General features: G+C 42.4%; 1 pseudogene; it reads left to right on the top strand.

Moving 5' to 3' along the window:
• Positions 1-23,481, top strand: part of LOC115416676 (shootin-1-like) — a 32,527-nt pseudogene extending 9,046 nt beyond the window's left edge.
• Positions 23,482-23,486: the final 5 nt, after the last annotated feature.

The raw sequence follows: 23,486 nt of genomic DNA, 5'->3' as shown, positions 1-23,486 counted from the left end.
GGAAATAATCATTTAAATCACTGCCCCCCCCCCCCCCCCCCCCCCCCCCCCCCTTCATCATGTGACCTGCTCCACCTGTTAAATGTGTTCCAGAACAGTCTTTGGGTCAGACTCTTCCATTCAGGTGGATCATAATGACAGTCTTTCCTTTGTACTGTGCTCATTAAAGAGGGTCAAACTAATTAACAAATCACAGATTTGAGTCGTCAGTGCATTTTAGAAAATGTCAGCAGTGTTTACCTGAACAATGGACTCATAATGTGAATAATAGTGTCCTCAGAATAGAAGAGTGTCCTGTCAGGATGCTCCAATCAGACGGATGGAGGAAACCTTCAACGGCAAAATATGACGACCAATAATAATAATAATAATAATAATAATAATAATAATAATAATAATAACATGTGTGTGGTTGGAATAAATCTGTTCTTTTGAAGTCCGACACAAACAGTAAAAAACCCAAAGTGTTGTGGATTTTAAAGACCTTCAGTTTTGTCATAAACATGTGAACATGTTGAAGGCGTTAATGTTTAAAAGGATCCAAACAGCACAAACTAAAACACCACTTGGTCCATGTTCTGAGTACAGGTGGAACCCTTCAGACCACTGGTCCTGTCCAAACCCACTGGCTTCAGTTTGTGCAGGTTGGAGTTTTTAAACAATAGAGAAGGTTCTGGTACCAGGTCCTTTATTTACTGAGGCTGGATTCACTCCTGCTGAGTTTGGTTCATTTAAAACAGACCAGAGTTCATTTAAAACAGTTCATTTAAAACAGACCAGAGTTCATTTAAAACAGTTCATTTAAAACAGACCAGAGTTCATTTAAAACAGTTCATTTAAACAGACCAGAGTTCATTTAAAACAGACCAGAGTTCATTTAAAACAGACCAGAGTTCGTTTAAAACAGTTCATTTAAAACAGACCAGAGTTCATTTAAAACAGTTCATTTAAAACAGACCAGAGTTCATTTAAAACAGACCAGAGTTCATTTAAAACAGACCAGAGTTCGTTTAAAACAGTTCATTTAAACAGACCAGAGTTCATTTAAAACAGACCAGAGTTCATTTAAACCAGTTCATTTAAAACAGACCAGAGTTCATTTAAAACAGACCAGAGTTCATTTAAAAACAGACCAGAGTTCATTTAAAACAGTTTATTTAAAACAGACCAGAGTTCCTTTAAAACAGTTCATTTAAAACAGACCAGAGTTCATTTAAAACAGACCAGAGTTCATTTAAAACAGTTTATTTAAAACAGACCAGAGTTCCTTTAAAACAGTTCATTTAAAACAGACCAGAGTTCATTTAAAACAGTTCATTTAAAACAGACCAGAGTCATTTAAAACAGACCAGAGTTCATTTAAAACAGACCAGAGTTCATTTAAACAGTTCATTTAAAACAGACCAGAGTTCATTTAAAACAGACCAGAGTTCGTTTAAAACAGTTCGTTTCAAACAGACCAGAGTTCATTTAAAACAGTTCATTTAAAACAGACCAGAGTTCGTTTAAAACAGTTCATTTAAAACAGACCAGAGTTCATTTAAAACAGACCAGAGTTCATTTAAAACAGTTCATTTAAAACAGACCAGAGTTCATTTAAAACAGTTCATTTAAAACAGACCAGAGTAATTTAAAACAGTTCATTTAAAACAGACCAGAGTTCATTTAAAACAGTTCATTTAAAACAGACCAGAGTTCATTTAAAACAGGTCATTTAAAACAGACCAGAGTTCATTTTAAAACAGTTCATTTAAAACAGACCAGAGTTAATTTAAAACAGTTCATTTAAAACAGCCAGAGTTCATTTAAATCAGTTCATTTAAAACAGACCAGAGTTCATTTAAAACAGTTCATTTAAAACAGACCAGAGTTCATTTAAAACAGTTTATTTAAAACAGACCAGAGTTCATTTTAAAACGTTTATTTAAAACAGACCAGAGTTCATTTAAAACAGTTATTTAAAACAGACCAGAGTTCATTTAAAACAGGTCATTTAACACAGACCAGAGTTCCTTTAAAACAGTTCATTTAACACAGACCAGAGTTCATTTAAAACAGTTCATTTAAAACAGACCAGAGTTCGTTTAAAACAGTTCATTTAAACAGACCAGAGTTCATTTTAAACAGTTCATTTAAAACAGACCAGAATTCATTTAAAACAGTTCATTTAAAACAGACCAGAGTTCCTTTAAAACAGTTCATTTAACACAGACCAGAGTTCATTTAAAAACAGTTCATTTAAAACAGACCAGAGTTCGTTTAAAACAGTTCATTTAAAACAGACCAGAGTTCATTTAAAAAAGACCAGAGTTCGTTTAAAACAGTTCATTTAAAACAGACCAGAGTTCATTTAAAACAGTTCATTTAAAACAGACCAGAGTTCATTTAAAACAGTTCATTTAAAACAGACCAGAGTTCATTTAAAACAGTTCATTTAAAACAGACCAGAGTTCATTTAAATCAGTTCATTTAAAACAGACCAGAGTTCATTTAAAACAGTTTATTTAAAACAGACCAGAGTTCATTTAAAACAGGTCATTTAACACAGACCAGAGTTCCTTTAAAACAGTTCATTTAACACAGACCAGAGTTCATTTAAAACAGTTCATTAAAACAGACCAGAGTTCGTTTAAAACAGTTCATTTAAAACAGACCAGAGTTCATTTTAAACAGTTCATTTAAAACAGACCAGAGTTCCTTTAAAACAGTTCATTTAGCACAGACCAGAGTTCATTTAAAACAGTTCATTTAAAACAGACCAGAGTCCGTTTAAAACAGTTCATTTAAAACAGACCAGAGTTCATTTAAAAAGACCAGAGTTCATTTAAAACAGTTCATTTAAAACAGACCAGAGTTCGTTTAAAACAGTTCATTTAACAGACCAGAGTTTTTAAAACAGTTCATTTAAAACAGACCAGAGTTCATTTAAAACAGTTCATTTAAAACAGACCAGAGTTCGTTTAAAACAGTTCATTTAAAACAGACCAGAGGTCTAATGAGGACAGCCGAGGACCAATGAGGACAGACGAGGACCAATGAGGACAGACGAGGACCAATGAGGACACTGAATGAGGACAGACGAGGACCAATGAGGACACTGAAAGAGGACAGACGAGGACCAATGAGGACACTGAAAGAGGACAGACGAGGACCAATGAGGACAGACGAGGACCAATGAGGACAGACGAGGACTAATGAGGACAGATGAGGACCAATAAGGACCAATGAGGACAGACGAGGACCAATGAGGACAGACGAGGACTAATGAGGACAGCCGAGGACCAATGAGGACAGACGAGGGACTAATGAGGACAGACGAGGACCAATGAGGACAGACGAGGACCAATGAGGACAGACGAGGACCAGTGAGGACAGACTAGGACAGATGAGGACCAATGAGGACAGACAAGGACCAGTGAGGACAGACTAGGACAGATGAGGACCAATGAGGACAGACGAGGACCAGTGAGGACAGACTAGGACAGATGAGGACAGTTGTGGACCAGTGAGGACACTGGATGTCTCCTGGACATGTGGTCACATGTCCATTGGACCACACTGTCTCCAATCAGCTGTTGTGGACAGCTGACAGTATTTAAATGTGTGTCTGTCCAAATAAAACACAGATTCTGAAAACCACAACTGTACAGAGGACCGCCATGTTTGTTTACATCAACACCCGCCATCTCTAACTGACCCCGCCCCTGATTGACCCCGCCCCTGGCTTTTCTGTCCAATGCCAGTGCAGTTGGTCACATGATGCTTGTGTTTACACTTTTTGGTACATTAGCAAAAAGTGGAATGAGAATGAGATGGAACCAAAGGAAGAAAAACCAAGTCTGCATTTAATCTGAAGCAAAGAAGTGAAACCAAAGGACACATCTACTACAGTTACTATAGTTACTTTATGTACTTTATCTACTTTATCTACTTTATGTACTTTATCTACTTTATCTACTTTATGTACTTTATTTACTTTATTTACTTTTTTTTTTAACTTTATGTACTTTATGCACTTTATATACTTTTTCTACTTTATGTACTTAATCTACTTTATTTACAAAACCAGAAGGAAAAACTGTTGATGTTTGTGATGCTGATGTTTGATGTCACAGTTGAACCGACAGAACCGTTCTCTGAAGAGGAAGAGTATGATGATCCTGTCCCACCTGAGTCCAGAGACCATCAGTGAGATCAACCTGGACCAAGACCAGGACCAAGAAGAACTGCAAGGAGATGACGACATCTGCCTGTCAGCCAAGTGTCAGTCCACCATTACAGGTACTGACCACCATTACACATACAGACCACCATTACAGGTCCAATCCACCATTACAGGTACAGACCACCATTACAGGTACTGACCACCATTACACATACAGACCACCATTACAGGTCCAATCCACCATTACAGGTACAGACCACCATTACAGGTACAGTCCACCATTACACATACAGACCACCATTACAGGTCCAATCCACCATTACAGGTACAGACCACCATTACAGGTACAGTCCACCATTACACATACAGTCCACCATTACAGGTACTGACCACCATTACACATACAGACCACCATTACAGGTCCAATCCACCATTACAGGTACAGACCACCATTACAGGTACAGTCCACCATTACACATACAGACCACCCTACAGGTACAGTCCCCCATTACAGGTACAGACCACCATTACAGGTACTGAACCACCATTACACATACAGACCACCATTACAGGTCCAATCCACCATACAGGTACAGACCACCATTACAGGTACAGTCCACCATTACACATACAGACCACCATTACAGGTACAGTCCACCATTACAGGTACAGACCACCATTACACGTACAGACCACCATTACACATACAGACCCCCATTACAGGTACAGACCATCATACAGGTACAGTCCGCCATTACAGGTACAGTCCACCATTACAGGTCCAATCCACCATTACAGGTACAGACCACCATTACAGGTCCAATCCACCATTACAGGTACAGGACCACCATTACAGGTACAGTCCACCATTACAGGTACAGTCCACCATTACAGGTCCAATCCACCTTACAGGTACAGACCACCATTACAGGTCCATCCACCATTACAGGTACAGACCACCATTACAGGTTACTGACCCCCATTACACATACAGACCACCATTACAGGTCCAATCCACCATTACAGGTACAGACCACCATTACAGTACAGTCCACCATTACACATACAGACCACCATTACAGGTCCAATCCACCATTACAGGTACAGACCACCATTACAGGTACAGTCCACCATTACAGGTACAGACCACCATACACGTACAGACCACCATTACACATACAGACACCCATTACAGGTACAGACCATCATTACAGGTACAGTCCGCCATTACAGGTTACAGTCCACCATTACAGGTCCAATCCACCATTACAGTACAGACCACCATTACAGGTCCAATCCACCATTACAGGTACAGACCACCATACAGGTACAGTCCACCATTACAGGTACAGTCCACACATTACAGGTCCAATCCACCATTACAGGTACAGACCCCCATTACAGGTCCAATCCACCATTAACAGGTACAGTCCACCATTACAGGTCCAATCCCCCATTACAGGTACAGACCACCATTACAGGTACAGTCCCACCATTACAGGTACAGTCCCCATTAGAGGTACAGTCCCACCATTACAGGTACAAGACCACCATTACAGGTCCAGACCACCATTACAGGTCCAATCCACCATTACAGGTACAGACCACCATTACAGGTACAGTCCACCATTACAGGTACAGTCCACCATTAGAGGTACAGTCCACCATTACAGGTACAGTCCACCATTACAGGTCCAGACCACCATTACAGTCCAATCCACCATTACAGGTACCAGACCACCCTTCAGGTACTGACCACCATTACACATACAGACCCCCATTACAGGTACAGTCCACCATTACACGTACAGCCCACCATTACAGGTCCAATCCACCATTACACGTACAGACCACCATTACACATACAGACCACCATTACAGGTACAGACCATCATTACAGGTACAGTCCACCATTACAGGTACAGTCCACCATTACAGGTACAGTCCACCATTACAGGCACAGACCAACATTACACATACAGACCCCATTACAGGTACAGACCACCATTACAGGTACAGTCCACCATTACAGGTACAGACCACCATACAGGTACAGACCACCATTACACATACAGACCACCATTACAGGTACAGACCATCATTACAGGTACAGTCCACCATTACACATACAGACCACCATTACACATACTAGACCACCATTACAGGTACAGTCCACCATTACAGGTACGACCACCATTACGGTCCAATCCACCATTACAGGTACAGACCATCCTTACAGTACAGACCACCATTACAGGTACAGACCACCCATTACACATACAGACCACCATTACAGGTACAGACCACCATTACACATACAAACCACCATTACAGGTACAGTCCACCATTACACATACAGACCACCATTACAGGTACAGTCCCCATTTACACATTACACATACAGTACGACCATCATTACAGGTACAGTCCATCCATTACAGGTACAGACCACCATTACACATACAGACCACCATTACAGGTACAGACCATCATTACAGGTACAGACCACCATTACAGGTACAGACCACCATTACAGGTACAGTCCACCATACACATACAGACCACCATTACAGGTACAGACCATCATTACAGGTACAGACCATCATTACAGGTATAGACCACCATTACAGGTATAGACCACCATTACAGGTACAGTCCACCATTACAGGTACAGACCATCATTACAGGTATAGACCACCATTACAGGTACAGACCATCATTACAGGTACAGACCACCATTACAGGTATAGACCACCATTACAGGTACAGACCATCATTACAGGTACAGACCACCATTACAGGTACAGACCACCATTACAGGTACAGACCACCATTACAGGTACAGACCATCATTACAGGTATAGACCACCATTACAGGTACAGACCACCATTACAGGTACAGACCACCATTACAGGTACAGACCACCATTACAGGTACAGACCACCATTACAGGTACAGACCATCATTACAGGTATAGACCACCATTACAGGTACAGACCATCATTACAGGTACAGACCACCATTACAGGTACAGACCATCATTACAGGTACAGACCACCATTACAGGTACAGACCACCATTACAGGTATAGCCACCATTACAGGTACAGACCATCATTACAGGTACAGACCACCATTACAGGTACAGACCACCATTACACATACAGACCACCATTACAGGTACAGACCACCATTACAGGTACAGACCATCATTACAGGTCCAGACCACCATTACAGGTCCAGACCACCATTACAGGTACAGACCATCATTACAGGTACAGACCACCATTACAGGTATAGACCACCATTACAGGTACAGACCACCATTACACATACAGACCACCATTACAGGTACAGACCACCATTACACATACAGACCACCATTACAGGTACAGACCACCATTACAGGTATAGACCACCATTACAGGTCCAGACCACCATTACAGGTCCAGACCACCATTACAGGTACAGTCCACCATTACAGGTCCAGACCACCATTACAGGTCCAGACCACCATTACAGGTCCAGACCACCATTGAACACCATTTGTGTTTAGTTTTGGGAGCGTATACATTAAATAAATCATCGTTAAAACGGATGTTCTTCTGAAAATCGTCCTCTACGATCCTTTCCCAGTTCTTTCTGTTCTTCCACGTCTGACTGAGGACTAATTGTTTTTGGGGCTGAAGTGCTGAAACCTGCTGTAGATCTAATGTATTGTCGGTTTTGGTCTTTGATTTGATATTAATAGGACAAATGCATCCTTTAAGTCAACAGCCTGAGAATATTGTAAAAATAGGAGGCACTTGTTTATGTGCTGTCAGCTCCGATCCCACAGACGGACCTCCGAAGGTTTAATGAGTCTTAACTAGTGCAGCACTTTACCAACTACCAGCCGTCTGCAAATGTCACCGTCTGTTCCTTAGTCCAACGCTAATTATATCTCAGGTGATTAATGGATTTTTTTTTTCCTGTTATGTTGTTCGAGGCCGTCGGCAGTAAAAAGGGAGAGATAATCATGTCATTTGCAAATGATATACTCTGATGTGGAAGATGATTGAAGGCAGAAGAAGTCGACTCGCTGGAAGATTGTGGGCTTATTATGTTGAAAATTCATAATTGCATGTTAATGGACAGGCTCGTCAAAGCACTTCCTGTCCACCGGGGACGCTCCGATGTGCACAGACGGGGACTTTATACATGTGTAGGACTTACACTAGAATACGCCCAGGAAGGGGAGGGGCTTTAGTGAAATATGGACACCTTTAACTGAGTGTATCACATGTTATCAGACAAATGGTGCTGATTATGGAGCTGTACGCGGTTTATTTAGGCTTTTTTATTTTATTTTTTATTGATTTCATTTATTAATTAATTAGTGTTTTTACAGTGGCGTATTAGGGCACATAAGAAAATAAAAACACTTTTCACTGCAAGAATAAAGTCATTAATTAACCGGAATAAAGTCATAGTTTTAAAAAACATTATTTAATGAAAAATAAAGTCCTTATTTTAAAAAATAATGAGTTTTTTAAAACTACAACTTTATTCTTGTTAATTAATGACTTTATTCTCGTAGTGACAAGTGTTTTTATTTTCTTATGTGGCCCTAATACGCTGCCGTATTTTTTGCTTTCATTCATTTATTTCTTTGGGGGAATGTGTTGCTTAAATGTTTGCTTTATGTTGAGTATAATGTTAATTATTGTGAATATAAAGTTCAATAAAGATATCGTTTAATAGAAAAATAAAAATCAAATAAACTAGGCCCAGGGTGTGTTAGTGTCTGCAGGTGAAGTCCACAGCAGCGTTTTAAACCTTCCTTCTGGCATTTTCTCTGTCAGAATACTTAGCCTGTTTAATAAAGGCCATCACATCCCTCCTCTCACAGACTCCTGAGGTGTCGCTGACCCTTTTCCGCTTAAGTATCCTCCTAAATGTCTCCTAGTCCTGCTGGGAGACGCTTCATGTTAACTGTTAATCTTTCTAAATTTTATGCCATTAACACACAAAGTAGTTGACTGACATTGCAACTTCAAACATTAACAAAACAGCGCGTGGTCCGCTGCCGAATATTTACACTAATTACAATTGAAAAGATAATAATGCTTTTACTGATGCTTTAACATGGGTCTTTTTTTTTGTTTGTTTGGTTGTTTTTGTTTTTTAGAGCTGAAAAAGGAGTTGGAATGGCTCGAAAAGACAAAACTCAGGCAGCGGAGGACGTTGAAGTGGTACGAGAACAACTGAGGGAAACCAGAGAAGAGGTATGGAAGAGAAAAACTGTCCTGTTAGAAACCAGGAGAATGTTCTGAACCTGCTCAGACCCAGCGGTGGGTTTTTCTGTCCACGTTTATGGACAAGAGTTTCACAACTTTATACAAAAAAAAAAAGAAAACTGTCCACCACAAAGGACATTCCATACAAATGTTAAAAACTGCATCTGAACAAACTGTTGATGCTTCCATGATGTTTCCAATATAGACACTGATTTAATAAAAAACAAAAAAAAAACTGGTACTTTACTGACATTTCCTGGGTCTGAGGAGGTTATGTTGTTTTGGAGTGGTTTTAAGTTGTTTTGGGTGGTTTTAAGTGGTTTTTGGGGAGGTGTTAACCTCCTCAGACCCAGCTGTGGGTTTTCTGTCCACATTTATGGACAAGAATTTCACAACTTTATACAAAAAAAAAAAAAAAGAAAAGAAAAGAAAACTGTCCACCACAAAGGACATTCCATACAAATGTTAAAAACTGCATCTGAACAAACTGTTGCATCAGGATGTTTCCAATATAGACACTGACTGAATAAAAAACAGAACCAGTGTTCAGAACTCAGAGCTCCTCCTTCAGCCTGAACTCTGTGCATGTGTGGATCCACTGTTTCTGCTTAATCCAACAGTTTCCAGGTTGTTCCATACACAGAAACAGTTGAATCTGGTCCCAGTCATGTGTCTGTCCAATTAGATTCAATTCACATCAATATTAGTTGAGTTCTAATTTTAAATGTGTGGGAAATGGGATTTTCAGTGTAAATGTCCACAGAGTCCACATTCCACAGTGGATGTGGACAATTTAGTTCCACATACAAGAGACTGTTCTAAGCTACAGGTGGATCCAACTGGAGGAGAATCGGAGTCGATTGCAATTTGGATGAATTTTGGAAAATGTCTCAATGATGACAGATGGAAAACTGTAGATGTTGTGACCTTGAACTTTGTCCTACTGGGACCAAAATGGACTGGGTTGGTCCCAGGGCCTAGGCCTGTGGTTTTCAGCCTTGGAGTTGGGATCCCATGTGGGGTGGCCTGAAATTTATAGTAACTGATAAAAATAAACATTTACTAATAAATATATGTGATGAGTTGAGAGAGACAATCCCAACGCATATCAGACAAACTGTGGTTGTGAAACTGCAGCACTGTGGTTCTGTTTGTGTCACATGTTCACTGTGGTCAGTTTCAGATGCTGCAGCTCTTTCATCATTCATAGTTTCAGTTCTTGTTTGTTCAGTATTAATTGTCCTCCTTGTAAATCCCAGCTGGACTGACTGGACAGATCCTGACCTTTGTGCAGTAATCTACACCTGGATTTACTGCCTCTGTCCACAATAATAGACATTATATAGACTAAATGTCCTCTGAAATTAACATTTATTTGCAACATAGTATAGCAAACTATTATGTGATCAAAAATAAATTAATTTTAACTAAAAAAAGTTTGAATGTCTGGGGTCACCAGAAATTTGTGATGTTAAAATGGGGTCACAAGACAAAAAAGGTTGGAACCACTGGCCTAGGCCTGTCTGTGGGTACAATGTGGAAAAGATGAGTGGAATACTTTTCCCCTAAAGTTGCTAACAAACAAACAACAACCACGCAAACAAACACACAAAGCAAACTGATCACAATACCTCTTGGTGGAGGTAATAAAACCGCGATAATAATGATAACTGTGATACTTTTGGTCACAATAGCTGTGACGTTAAATGTTCCTATGGTTCCATCTGTAGTTGACACACAGTGCCAGTCTCCATGGATGTGAACCCACTGTTAATTATGACTGTTAAAGGCACTGCAGGCGCACACACTGGACCTTTAATTGTACCGTTGTGCTGTAGGTGTCACTCAGTCACAGTAATAATCGCAGACACCAGCGTCAGGCGTCACCGAGCTGTCAGTGTAAAAGAAAAGACTTAAAAACACACACACAGTAAACCCTTCCATGTATAAATACTGTAAACATACTGATGGAGGTAAACTGACCATTTCACTGTTGACCTTCACAGCTGCTGAAAGAGAAACAGGACAACAGTGAGTTAAGAAGAGAGACGCAGCAGCAGAAGAAGATCCTGGAGAAGTACGACCGAGGTCAGAAAAAAAGAAAAAAGAGGAAAAAAAAAGACTGTAAAAAAAGAGAGAAAAACAGACTGTTAAGAAAGAAAAAAGAACAGACTGTTAAAAACAAAAAAAAGACAACCCAGACTGTTAAAGGAACAGTGTGTAAGTTTTAGTGTGCTTTCCAATAATCCGTTTAATTATTGACTATAATTGGATAAAATAGTGCTCAATCAGTCAAAAAAGCCAATTTGTTCAATTCCATTTAACGTGGAGAAACCCGTTCAAATATACATGATGCGTGTTCTGCTTCCATTATCCACGCCATTTTTTCCCGACATGAGCCGACAGAGGACCAAAACGGACGCTTCCAGCTGCTGAGCCATGGAGAATTCTGTCCCAAACAAAGTTCAGTACATCTGTTTATAGTGACATGGACTGATGAAGACGGAACAGGTCTGGAAGGGTTGGACCATTTCAACCGCCACCCCTTAGAAGCGGGGTTAAGGGGGAGGGGCAAGGGGGAGGGGCCAAGGGGTGAACTGGGATTGTTCCATTAACTTCATATATAGACTACAGGCCTAGATGTCGCAGTATCGTAGATGGTATGTAACAGTTGTATTTCGGCGTACACATCGGTGGTGGTGTAGTCCGCAGGTCCACTTGCATAACCTTCAGCTTATACACATGTGGAAAAAACACACAGAATTAGTAAGATGTCATTCTCCTAACCTCCACTCTTTGGTGCTGACGTCTCAGTAGGTTGTAGATTGTGTGGTCCTCTGCCGTGGTTTCTCCTTCTCGGTCCAGCTGGAGTCCTGCTTCTGCCTAAACCTGCTCCCTCTGCTCGTAGGATTCCACTCACTCAGTAATATAAAAAAAACCAAACTCGACATAAGAACAAAAACTGAATCCCTCAAAGGACATAACTTTAGAGATTTGTTTTCTACTGGTTTATTGACAGTAAAAATTGAACGACGGAATCATCTTCTCACCAAAAACGGTCGAACTAGAAGAAACCCAAACCATGTTCTTATAAGACATCCACCTGACAAATGACATCTGAAATCTTTCCGCCTTCAGTTCATGAATCTTTTTATTTTTCTACACTTACCTCATCGTTCGATGGAAGTTATGACACAGAAGTCGAAGTGCCGGCCGTTAGGTAAACCCAACTACAGAACCGGGACATGGTGGTGTTTTTGGTTCACCAAGGGTACCTGGTATCGGCTCGACTCGACTCGGCCTTTTTGTGTTTCCATTACGAAAAAGGGACCTGGAATCTGCTACCTGGGTACTAGTTGTTTTGGAATCTGGTAACCTGGTACTAGTTTTTTTTGGAATCTGGTACCTGGTACTAGTTTTTTTGGAATCTGGTACCTGGTTCAGTTTTTTTGGAATCTGCTACCAGTACTAGTTTTTTGGAATCTGGTACCTGGTCCTAGTTTTTTGGAATCTGGTACCTGGTCTAGTTTTTTGGAATCTGGTACCTGGTACTAGTTTTTTTTGGAATCTGGTACCTGGTCCTAGTTTTTTTGGAATCTGGTACCTGGTTCTAGTTTTTTTTGGAATCTGCTACCAGGTACTAGTTTTTTTGGGAATCTGGTACTGGTCCTAGTTTTTTTTGGAATCTGGTACCTGGTTCTAGTTTTTTTGGAATCTGCTACCAGGTACTAGTTTTTTTGGAATCTGGTACCTGGTCCTAGTTTTTTTGGAATCTGGTACCTGGTTCTAGTTTTTTTGGAATCTGGTACCTGGTACTAGTTTTTTTGGAATCTGGTACCTGGTTCTAGTTTTTTGGAATCTGCTACCTGGTACTAGTTTTTTTGGAATCTGGTACCTGGTCCTAGTTCTTTTTTAATCTGGTACCTGGTCCTAGTTTTTTTGGAATCTGGTACCTGGTACTAGTTTTTTGGAATCTGGTACCTGGTTCTGAGTTTTTTGGAATCTGGTACCTGGTACTAGTTTATTGGACTCTGGTACCTGGTCCTAGTTTTTTTGAATCTGGTACCTGGTACTAGTTTTTTTGAATCTGGTACCTGGTCCTAGTTTTTTTTTAATCTGTTACCTGATACTAGTTTTTTGGTACCTTCTCTGCTGAGGTTCCAGGACTGGGGACCAGATCCTAAAGGTGACACTGTGTAAACACTGCAGACCTCTGATTGGTCAGTGGTGTGTATGCCCCGCCCTTTTCCAGTAAATCTGTCAGTAGGTGAATCCACATGATGACAGTCTGTAAAACTACACCATGGTTTGTCCAGGAGGTTCAGACGCAAACATTCAGCAGGAGTTTGACCAGACAACAGGCAACCAGTGAGTTTATCAGCAACTGTGAGCAGAGCACACAGAAGGAACGCACCGCATCGCTATGACGACCAGGGACTGGAAAGAGGGAGGATCTGGAATGGAACCGGTCTGGAATAGGACCTGGTACCAGAGTGGAAAGGGTCTGGAATAGGACCTGGTACCAGAGTGGAAAGGGTCTGGAATAGGACCTGGTACCAGAGTGGACCTGGTCTGGAATAGGACCTGGTACCAGAGTGGAAAGGGTCTGGAATAGGACCTGGTACCAGAGTGGAGTTGAGCCAGTTCCATGGAGTGGAAACGTGGCATTGGATCACACCGACGATATGAGAGCGACTGTATGTAAAAGGGGATAAATGTTGCTGTGTTGCCTCAGTTTTCTAAGCGTTTGCTGTGTTGCCTCAGTTTTCTAAACGTTGCTGTGTTGCCTCAGGTTTCTAAACATTGCTGTGTTGCCTCAGTTTTCTAAATGTTGCTGTGTTTCCTCAGTGTCTCAGTTTGCTGTAGAAGAATACCAGGTTCTCCAGAACTCCTTGGACCTGGAGAAGGACCTGAGGGCAGAAGCAGAGAGCTTTGCCAGACAGGTGACCTTTGAACCCTCCGTCCGGTCGACAGTTTGTGTTTGGACTGACCTCTGTCAGCTGGAACATTCTGTTTTATTTGGTCTTTCCTTCAGATGATGGTGGAGCAGAAGAAGTTGAAGCGACAGAGTCAACTCCTGCTGCAGAGCTCCTCCCCCACCCAGGCCCTACAGGACGCCCTGAGCCAGGTGTCTGAACTGACCCAGGACCTGGAGACACAGAGACTGGACCACCTTCACCAGGTCTGTTTAGTAGACACCATGGACCTGGTACCCAAACACAGCAGGTCCAACCTCTGCTCCTCAGGTTTCTGGTCTAAGAGTTGAGGACCACCACTGAAGTCCAGCTGGTCTTGGTGGTCACCACTGAAGCCCAGTTGGTCTTGGTGGTCACCACTGAAGTCCAGCTGGTCTTGATGGTCACCACTGAAGGCCAGGTGGTCTTGGTGGTCACCACTGAAGTCCAGCTGGTCTTGGTGGTCACCACTGAAGCCCAGCTGGTCTTGGTGGTCACCACTGAAGCCCAGCTGGTCTTGGTGGTCACCACTGAAGCCCAGCTGGTCTTGGTGGTCACCACACTCACACCCTAGTTTGACTGGACTACAAAATGCTTGATGAACTTTACCATTTGCCTAAATCAGTACGCTAGCATTTAACTCTCGCTCACCTCCAAACCCTCGTAGATGGCTCCGCCCCCTTGTGCTACAGGCCCTACAACCATCTGTAATTTGACACCAATTATTGACATGGATTGATAGGATTAGTGGACCAACAGTAGATGGTTTAGGTTAAAGGTGGATGTTTGGGTCTGTAAGGGTTCAGGGACCCCCCACCCCCACTCCGTTCTTTCCACCTGCATGCCTGTGCTTCTGTACTTTATTGTTGTGTTTAATTATCATCCATGGGGGGGGGTGGGGTGGGGGGGGGGTGTCTGGTCTGGCACTGGTGTGAAACCATTACAGCTGAGTGGGATCAGTGGTCTGAGCTGGTGTCAGGTGGAGCTGAGCTTAAGGAACTATTCAAACCCTGGTGGAGGAACTGAATGTCAGCTGGCACTGACCCAAGGGTGTCAAACATGAGGTCCGGGGGCCAAACTGCCCCCCCCCCCCCCCCCCCCCCAGAGGTTCCACTCCAGCCTGTGGAATGAACCTGGAAGTGCAGAAATGACTCTGAAGGTTTAAACAGTCAAAGAACCGGTTTGAGTTCAGGCTCCACATCCAGACCAACGTGACGGAAAGTCAAATAAGAACAGAAGAACCTGTAAATAATGACTCCAGTTGTTCTTCTGGGTTTAATGTGCAAATATATCACATTATGCCCATAAATAATGACACATTGTTTTTCTCTGTTTTAGTGCAAAAAATAACATTAAATCATAAAATAAATTTTCACTTGCTTAATCAAAAAAAATCTTGAATTAAGGAAAAAAATTGTGAATTAAGCAACAAAAAACAATCTTTAATTAAGGGAAAAAATGTTGAATTAAGAAAAAAAAACCTTGAATTAAGCAAAAATTCTTGAATTAAGCAAAAAAAAAAAATCTTGAATTAAGCAAAAAACTCTTGATTTCAGCCAAAAACATGTTTTTTTATTTAACCTTTTATTTAACCAAAAAAACTAAAACTAAAACGGAATTAAGCAAAAAAAAAAAAAAAAAAAAAAATCTTGACTTAAGCAAAATATCTTGAATTAAGAAAAAAAAAAAAAAAAATCTTGAATTGAAGGTGGCCCCTGAGGTGACCCAGCATCAAGGCCCTGGAATAAAGGTGTGTGTGCATGTGTGTGTTGTGTGTGTGTGTGTGTGTGTGTGTGTGTGTGTGTGCGCGTCTGTGTGTGTGTGCGTCTGTGTGTGTGTGTGTTGTGTCCAGCTGAAGCAGATGGAGGATAGACTGAAGCAGAGTGACGCTCAGAAGGAGGTGGACGCTCTGAGACGAACACTGGAGCTGATGGACCAGGAGACCCAGGACTGGAGACACAAGTGTTCCAAGGCCCAGGAGGAGGTCAAGGATCTGAGATATACAGGTAACAGGGTTCTACTGGACCTGTTCACAACCACAGGGACATTATACTGTAGATACCTAACAGATAAGTTGCTGTTGAACCAGTGTCTCCTCCTGCTGTTCTTCTCTTCAGTCCTTGTTTCCTGTTTGCTTTACTGCGCTCAGTGGTGCAGTCTAGTTTATTCTAGTGGGTATACTCTGTTGTTCCCCTCCCAGCCTCATACACCCCCGTCCATCCTGGAGCTACATCTGTACCACAGCACCCCTCCCAGAGCAGCAGCTGCTCCAAAACAGCCCCACACAAGAACCACCATGCTCATTAATGCATAAAGTCTACATCCACACATAAGTGAGATCATGACAGACTGGTTATGTATGATCTAAATGTAAATGCAATGTAAGCAAGACCAGATGTGGAACTGTCATTAGCAGCTGGACTTTAATTAACTATTCAACAGCCTGTGACAAGAAAAGACAGACGTTTCAAATCAAGAAAAGTGAAAGAATAAATAATAGAACCTGGAGGTGAACAAAAACCTGGAGGTAAACAAAACCATCAGTAACTAACTTTAGCTATAACACCAGTTGTCTTTTTGTATCTCTGTTATCGTTCAGAGCTGCTGAACAGGGTCCAAACCTATGAGTGAACTGTTTTACAATCTGCAGCCATGGCTCAGAAAATGCATGAAAAAGAAACAAAAGGAGGAAAAAATTCCACTCTTTCAAGGGCTTGAATTAGGTTATTATATTATCTGACATATCAGTCATTTAATGGTGTACATGGGGTCTTAATTAATGGACAGTTAAGATGTCAATGGGACCAATCAAGTGAAAGTAGACATCAGTGTCATAAATTGAAGTTTCACCTCTCATCGTTCTTAAATCGGCTCATTTTTTACTATTTTATTGAACTGTTTGCAAAATTTCATTATCACTTGTAGAAAAAAAGAAAGAGATGATCAATATTAAATTAACCTAAAAAGGACTAAATATGTAAATGCACTATTAACTTTAACAATATTTGTTCTGCTTGTGTCAGTGATATTTTCAGTCTGTGAATCTGAAGGAACTATACTTCAACAGTACAATAATAGAGAAAGGTTCAGTCCAGTCCAATTATTAGTCTGATCTGCTCTGCTATTATCTGTATATATCACTGCAGTTGGAATATGTATGTAAATAAAAGTTTATGAGCATATTTATCATGCTTTAGGTTCAAATAAAATCTTTACTCTGACTACTGAACAAAGGTACAAATTGCTGTCCCAGTGTCACAACATATTAGCGTTCATAAAAACTTATCATTCAATATTTTATCCAATATTGATTACAAATGTACTTCACCGTCAGAGCTTAAGCCCTGGGATTCATTTAGGATCCATTTCATATGAGACCAGCATGTTTTGGACATGCGTTTGTGAAGGTGAAAAAATATATTGTATATTATATATATATATTATATATTAATTTTGAGTCCCTGTGTCATACTCAGTAATTTTAAGTATGTTTACCCAAATGTGAAAGTACGTACTCAGACCTGTTCATACATGTATTAAACATGGAGATCAGTTCTTTAGTTTAAACACAGACTATTGAACAGGAAATGTGTCCCTGTGGCACCACTGGATCGAGTCCAATGAATTAATTTAATTTTTATTAATAATTTTATGAATGAACTATATTAACATTTGAATATAGCATTAACTCTGTACATTTACATGGTTTCTACAGCTTATCTGTTGTCTAATATTTAACAAACTTTCCGTTTCTCCACTCAAACCAGGAGGTCTGTTTTTGAATTCCCTTGTCTGACTCTGAGTACACAAGGATGGACAGGTCCAGTTCACATCTACAAACACACACACACACACACACACACACACACACACACACACACACATACACACAGAGCAGCAGCCACACCTCATTAAATTCAACCAAACCACCAGTTAGCCAGTGTTCGATATAATTCAGTGTGCCAGTCACTTGCTATTACATTAGCAGGTACTACTTTTATAATAACATACAGCAGTTCCACTTACCAGGTAGGACTGTGTGGTCATCAGACTGTCCTTCTGGACCATCAGCTAAGCTGCTGTGGCCTCTGCAGTATCAGGCTCTATTACAGTAATACTAGCGTTAGCAGCAGACACAGCTGGACTGTCCCCCGAAACGGCAGTTTTTGTTTTCTTTTCATTTTTTCAACACTATCCTTCACTGTCTAGTACTAGACCAGTCGTTCCCTCCGTACAGTTGGACTACTCCTTAGTAGTAACGTCAGGTAACGTTACGCTTGACGGAAGCCCATAGGTCCAAAAGTGTCTGCTTTGTACCACAGAGAAGTGGAATTTATGAATGGGTAAGTGAAAGTATGTCACAAAAACCGTGCCGATACGTAACTTTGCGCATTTTCAGTGGTTATAACGGAAATTTGGGACCTTTTGTAGTGGGTATACAGCGTATACCTGCGTATCACGTAGACTACACCCACTGACTGCACTCACCACATCTGACTGAGAATCCATCCAGAGTTTGTGTCTGAAAACTGTGCTTTACTGCAAATGTTTGACTAATTCCAGGTGTTAGGGTCAGGTGTTAATTCCAGGTGTTCAGGTGTTAATTCCAGGTGTTCAGGTGTTAATTTCCAGGTGTTCAGGTGTTAATTCCAGGTGTTCAGGTGTTAATTCCAGGTGTTAGGGTTCAGGTGGTGTTTTTTTTTTTTTTTGGGTGTCAGTGCCTTTAACCAGAGCTTCTTCCTGCTCTTCTGTCTGTTTGTCTGTGGTGGACTAATGGACCAGTTGACGATACTCCAGAAGAGACTTCAGGCAGTGACCAACCCTCCACCTGCCCCTGCACACCTACTCCTCCTCCTTCCACCTCCTCCTCCAGCTCCATCACCAGTCTCCAACCCCCTCAGGTTCCAACCACATTTCATCATCTTGTCACATACTCTTATTGGACTTTGACCCTTTTGAACTTGTCAGGGAATCATCCATAACAGCAACAATAATGCCCTCATTTCCACTACATGTATCGGCTCGGCGCTCGGCTCGGCTCGGCCCGGCTCTACTTGACTCGGCCTTTTGTGTTTCCATTACAAAAAAGACCTTGGATCTGGTACCTGGTACTAGTTTTTTGGTCTCACCCTCCGCGGAGGTTCCAGGACTGGGGACCAGATACTAAAAAGTGACACTGTGTCAACACTGCAGACCTCTGATGGTCAAGTGGTCTGTGTGCCCCGCCCTTGTTACAAAAACAGATGCAGAAGTTTCCAGTAAATCTGTCAGTAGGTGAATCCACATGAGGACAGTCTGTAAAACTACACCATGGTTTGTCCAGGAGGTTTGGATGTAAAAATTCAGCATGAGTTTGACAGAGCAACACGCAATGAGCGAGTTTATCAGCAACTCTGAGCAGACAACACAGAAGTAACGCACCGCATCGCTATGACGACCAGGTACTCTTAAGTCGGTAGTATCCTGTAATGGAAACGGTCTGGAATAGGACCTGGTACCAGAGTGGAGTCGAGCCGAGTTGAGCCGGTTCTGCGTAGTGGAAACGCGGCATTAGTGTCGACAAATGGCTGAGTAACATCTGCCGAGTTCATCATTTAGACTTAATCAGATACTGAAGGGAACACATCTAAAGTATTATTTCAGTTCATTACTGTTTATGATCAGAACCCTTTAATGCTCTGATGCACTGTTTCCTAAACTCCATCCAAACATGTCTCCCTTTAATATTAACGGATCTGAGCTGAAAATATCAATCATCAGATGTAGAAACAGTCACTGCAAAAGCACCTGTGACACCAGAGTCCTGTCAGGCTCATGTGGTCACTGCAGATATGGACACTTCTATCACTTGTTTTTCATGTGAAAGTATTCATCTGTGCTCCAGTAGTCTGTAGAAGAATAAAGACAGGACAGACCGTTTAGATGTACGTGTTTTTTTATTCTTGTAAGAATGTTTCTGTGACAGACTGGACAAAAACACAGTGTAATCCCGACGTGTTGGTCCAGTGACCCGAAGTGCTGCTCTGATGCTGTTCTGTTTGTATTTTTCTGAAGCTCCCTCCTCTCACTGATTCGAAAAAGAAGAGACATCAGCCCCGACATCGCACTGGTGGGTCCAGGACTCAGCCACACCCCCAGGTACACACCTGGACCAATAGAAGATCATATGAACTAGGATAATATGAACTATATACTATATGAACTACACAGTATAATAGAACTGTACAGTATAATACTGCTGTGTTCGTACATCCGCTGATGCCTCTGAACACATCGTCAGTGATGTTCTTGGAATCATCGGGTGCTTTTGGGGTCTTTCACCGTCATACACCGTTCTCCAGGTGACCCAGCTGGGCCTGATCAGACCTCGGTTTGTGTCCAGATGGCTTAGCTACCATGACTCCATGGCCCTCTTCTTTTAATCCACAGCCATCTTGTGCCCCTTCGGTGGTTCTGCAGATGTCTCTCCTCTTTCTCTCTCCCTTGATGCTAGAACGCTAAAGGCTCTGACCAAAGAACGGGCTGCTAACCCTCTGCATCCAACCTCCATAGGGAGGCACCTCGCTCACCGTCCAGCTTGTTGACAGTCACTGACCAGTCCCACCGTGTACTTGAAGAACTTTGTCTCAAAGGCCTCTTCCAGGTGGACTTCCCACAGAACTGTCAGCTTCAGTAGCACAGCTTGTTTGGTGGACTCAGACAGGAGGACAGTGTCTGGTCTGAAGGAGGTCACAGTGATGTGGCTGGGAAACTTCAGCTGCTGCTCGAGGTCCACCAACAGCTGCCAATCTTTCACAGAGGTCAGGAGTCCTGCAGAGTTTCTTCTGGCAGGGGTTACCTGTTCCCCAGCTCTGACGAAGGGGATTGATTTCTTGGAGGATCAGAGCTGCTTTGCCCACACAAGTCCAGCACTGATGGCTTCAACAATGGTCTTAAGGATTTGGTCATGCCTCCATCAGTACCATCCATCTCCAAGTGCCTGAGTACAGCAGCTGAGGATATGTTCCAGGGTTTCCTTGCTTGGAACACAAGGGCATGCTGGTGTCTCTGCTATGCCCATGTGTGCAGGTCTGACGGGCTTGGAAGCACATCATGCACTGCCTGGATGAGGAATTTGATGTGGTAAGGCTCAGCTTCTCAAAGCTCAGTCCAGGTGACCTTCCTCTTGACCACATTCTCCCATCTGGTCTAGGCTCCCTGTTGCTTCATCCCCATTGTCTTGCAGGATCTTGACTCCTCCACTGCTGCTCTCACCTCATTCTGAACAAGGCGCTTGCCTTTCCTTCCCCTGGATGTTCAATTGGGGAGTTGGAAAGACTCCATGCCCTGCACGGCTTTGGTGACCACTCCCACAGGCTCCTGTGGTGCAACCTTGCACTGCATCTTGGACAGCATCCTCCACCCTCCACTTCCTACCAGTCCTCACCTGGATTCCAGCTTTTGGCCACCTTCAGATCACTTTAGTCCCTGTACTGCACCATTTCTAGCTCTTGATACCTTGAATTCCTCCTCCAAGGATTTGAAGGGCAGGTTGCAGTTTGACTGCCCCTAGAATGCGATGCTGCTCAGGCTATTGGGCAACCAAGTCATCTCTGGAGATCTCCTGTAACTTCCTCTCCAGGGCCTCCACAGTTGTGACTGGGACAGCATAGATAAGAAGGGGCCACAGCATCCTGGAAAGAATGCTGTGTTGATACCCTCAGGCTTTGAACTTTCCAGGTAGGCTGGACTTGTCCACCAATTCAGCCATCCATCCAACTCAGAGCAGGTTGACTAGATGGATGTTGCGTCTCTTAGAGTGCTGTCAAAAACCTGTCTGAAGCTCTTGACAGGTTCCTCTGTGATGGTTGGAATGACTGAGCCTGAGATTTAAAACCGGACCTCGTCCTCCAGCCTTCTTCAGCACCATGGATCTCGACTTGGCGGGTTTGAAACGCATCCGGGCCCACTTCACCAGCCTTTCAAGTCCCTTCAGAATCCACCAGCAGCCTGGGACAGATTCAGTCGTGACTGTAAGATCATCCACGAAGGACCTAATGGGTGGGTGCCGTTGTCCTGAATTGCTTTGGGGACCTCTGCACTCTGGTTCAGCAGATTTAGTGAGCATGTTCATTGCAAGGGAGAACAGAGTTACAGAAATAGTGCACCCTGTGATGATGCCAGTCTCCACCTTGTGCCAGCTTGATGCACTTGAAGAGACTCTCATTCTGAAAGTGTTGTAGTAATTAGAGATGAGGTCTCTACACCTGCTGGGGACATGATGTTTGTCAGCTGATGTCAGCATGATGTCTGACTAGCTTGTGGGGCGGCTGTGGCTCAGGAAGTAGAGTGGGTCGTCAATAACCGAAGGGTTGGAATGGTTCGAATCCTGCTCCATCCTAGTCATGTGCTGTTGTGTCCTTGAGCAAGACACTTCACCCTCCTGGCCTCCGGTGCTGTTACCAGCGGCACCTGTTGGGGGGTGTGTTTGTGTGGTTGTGCCGCAAACTGGGATGTTTCTTGCGAGACACAAGATCTTGGACCACCAAGACCAGATCTAGGCTCCAGGACGGTACTGAGAAGTTGCAAATGGCATATTCAGCCCTATAGGTGCCATTGGGTAGGGGGAGGGGCTTCCATTCAACCCATAACAAGACATTTAACCATCACCATTACTGTGAAAGTGTTTAATTGAAGTAAAAGTGTTGCCTCGTTCCCTTTAAATGTTGTCATTTTGGGCTCATCAAAGGCTGTGAATGTCACTGAAAAACTGCAGAGGGTCTAATACAAGCATTCAAGTCAACCACAAATCGACAGTTTTCCAATATGTAATTAAAAATAAAATCAAAAATAGGACCTTCCATGCAGTCATGTTATAAAAAATAAATATCATTAAATTTACAGAAAATGTCATGAAATGTATCATCATTTGTAGATAGAATGCTGGCTGGGACAGTAGTGATGTTCTCTGGCTCCTGGATGTTCCGTCTGTGTGGGTCTGTGGTTCTGATGACGCAGTAACAGCAGTAATGTCTGTCGTCTGTCTGTTGTAGAAGTGGACGTCAGGCAGCAGGCAGTGGAGGAAATGATGCAGAGGATTTAAGAAAG

This window comes from Sphaeramia orbicularis, unplaced genomic scaffold (genome assembly GCF_902148855.1).
Source record: "Sphaeramia orbicularis unplaced genomic scaffold, fSphaOr1.1, whole genome shotgun sequence".
NCBI classification, from domain to species: Eukaryota; Metazoa; Chordata; class Actinopteri; order Kurtiformes; family Apogonidae; genus Sphaeramia; species Sphaeramia orbicularis.
The sequence above is the reverse complement of the archived record's forward strand: the minus strand, read 5'-3'. Positions and strand labels throughout refer to the sequence as shown.